Raw genomic sequence first — 2,526 nt, forward strand, 5'->3', positions numbered from 1 at the left:
TTGCAATGGGTATTTACAAGATTGGTTGCTCAGTACTCGGTTTCTTTTTTCTTTTTTCTTTTTTTTGTATTTTTTCTGAAGCTGGAAACAGGGAGGCAGTCAGACAGACTCCTGCATGCGCCCGGCCGGGATCCACCCAGAACGCTCACCAGGGGGCGATGCTCTGCCCATCCGGGCCGTCGCTCTGTCGCTACCAGAGCCACTCTAGCGCCTGGGGCAGAGGCCAAGGAGCCATCCCCAGTGCCCGGGCCATCTTTTGCTCCAATGGAGCCTCGGCTGCAAGAGGGGAAGAGAGAAACAGAGAGGAAGGAGAGGGGGAGGGGTTGAGAAGCAGATGGTCGCCTCTCCTGTGTGCCCTGGCCGGGAATTGAACCCGGGACTTCCGCACGCCAGGCCGACACTCTACCACTGAGCCAACTGGCCAGGGCCAGTACTCAGTTTCTTGAAAGTGCTCTATATCCCCATCTGAGTGACTACTTATGGAGATAGCCATGTTAGTAGATTCTGACCTGGCTGTGAGTCAAATGGGCAGATCCTAAGACCTTACCCTGCTGCCACAAGTCAACCAGTCCAGGTGGGGGCGGGGCAGTACCTGATCCCAACTGGGCCAATGAATCTCTTTTCAAGACTTCTTGAACTTGGGATGCAGATTTTTGGGTTAATCTCTATGCATGTGGCTGTGGTTGTAAGATGTAACATTTAGGAGCTTGTTTCATCACATGGAGAAAGCCATTCTTTTATTTTTAATTTTTTTAAATTTTAAATTTTTTTATTTTTTCCAAAGTGAGAAGCGAGGGGGCAGCAGACTCCTGGCATGCGCCCAACCAGAATCCACCCAGCCCAACGGGAATCCACCTGGCATGCACCACCAGGGGGCGACCCTCTGCCCATCTGGGCCGTTGCTCCACTGTAACAGAGCCATTCTAGCACCCGAGGCAGAGGCCATGGAGCCATCCTCAGGGCCTGGACCAGCTTTGCTCCAATGGAGACTTGGCTGCGGGAGGGGAAGAGAGAGATAGAGAGAAAGGAGAGGGGGAAGGGTGGAGAAGTAGATGGGCGCTTCTCCTGTGTGCCCTGGCCAGGAATCGAACCCTAGGACTTCCACACACTGGGCTGATGCTCTACTGCTGAGCCAACTGGCCAGGGCTAGGAAGCCATTCTTAAAGAATGAAGCCAGTGCACAGAGGAAAACAAAGCTAAGTGCTGAAGAAAAAGCATCTTCGTGGCACTGGGTGTTCCGGTCCAAACTGATAGTGTGTATACACTGATGAGAATGTGTCTGGCTGGAAGGTGAGTTGATTGTACAAAAATTATAAGCTTTCCCTACCCATTATTATACCATTTATGTAACCTGAAAAATTCTCTTAAACTTAATTTTTCCCCCTGACCCTCTAATTGCCTCAATCAAAAGTTCAGATAAAAACAAGAAAAAGTATAATTCAGTAAAATATTTATTGCACTGTGTTAAGTGTGGTAGAGTATCAAGAAATATAGTTGACACAAAGGAAAACTGAAATCACTGAAAAGGTACAGACAATATGAGCAAAAAGAAAGGGGGCATCCCTGCAGGCCAAAAGGACAGTCTTCTGGATGTGGGGCCGATACAGGGAAAATTAGGTAGAAAGGAAAGAGGAAGCCAAAGACCATGCCCAGTTGTAATTTATGGAAATGGCTCTGAACGAAAATCCAGCTTAATTAAAACCGGCAAATTTTTGCCAAGCATGGGGTATGCTAAGGAACACACAATGTGGACCCTGTCTCCTAGGTAGGAAATTACCATCTTCCTGGAAAATCCCGTCTCATTACCTTGTTTTATTTTCTCTTTAGACCAATTTTCCACATTTGAAATGTTTATTGCTAGTTTGCCTGGTGACTTGTCCTTTCCCGTAGGATACGCCCCTAAAGGAAGGCATTTTTATGTTTTGTTGGATCTCCAGCATCTGCAACAACGTCTGGCTTCCTGTAAACGCAGCTCAATAAAAATTCGTTGCATGAAATGGAGAATAAGGTCCTAGGGTCAAGTCCTCTAAGGCTGCGGCCAAGATCTCCAACTCGTCAACACCAGGGGGCAGGCCGAGATTAGAAGAGGACCAGTCTTTTCCCTTTAGGTCAGTGCTGCTCATCCTTCGAGCATCACCTGGGGCGCCTTTAGCATCATCCTAAAGACCAGGTCACGCCCCTGACTATCTAAATCAGAGCCTTAGGGTGCGGCCCAGGCCTGAGTCATTTGGGAAACTGCCCAGGCGATGCCAACGCACGGCTAAGGGCACGAACTATGGTCCGGAAGCCGAGGCGTGGCGGTCATCGTCACGCGGCCTTCAGCGAAGAGGAATAACGGGGACAAGTTCCAAGGAGCTGGCAGCACCCGACCCCCACGCCGCGCCCCGGCCGCGCTCAGCGGCGCGTTTAATCCAGGAGCGCGGGGTTAAGCCGGCCCCCCGTCAGCAACGCGCTCGCGCGGCTCATTGCGTGGGAAGCTCCACGGCGATGGACGCCAGTTTCCCGCCAATGAGCGGAGCTGCAGAC

This window comes from Saccopteryx bilineata, chromosome X (assembly GCF_036850765.1).
Source record: "Saccopteryx bilineata isolate mSacBil1 chromosome X, mSacBil1_pri_phased_curated, whole genome shotgun sequence".
Classification (NCBI taxonomy): domain Eukaryota; kingdom Metazoa; phylum Chordata; class Mammalia; order Chiroptera; family Emballonuridae; genus Saccopteryx; species Saccopteryx bilineata.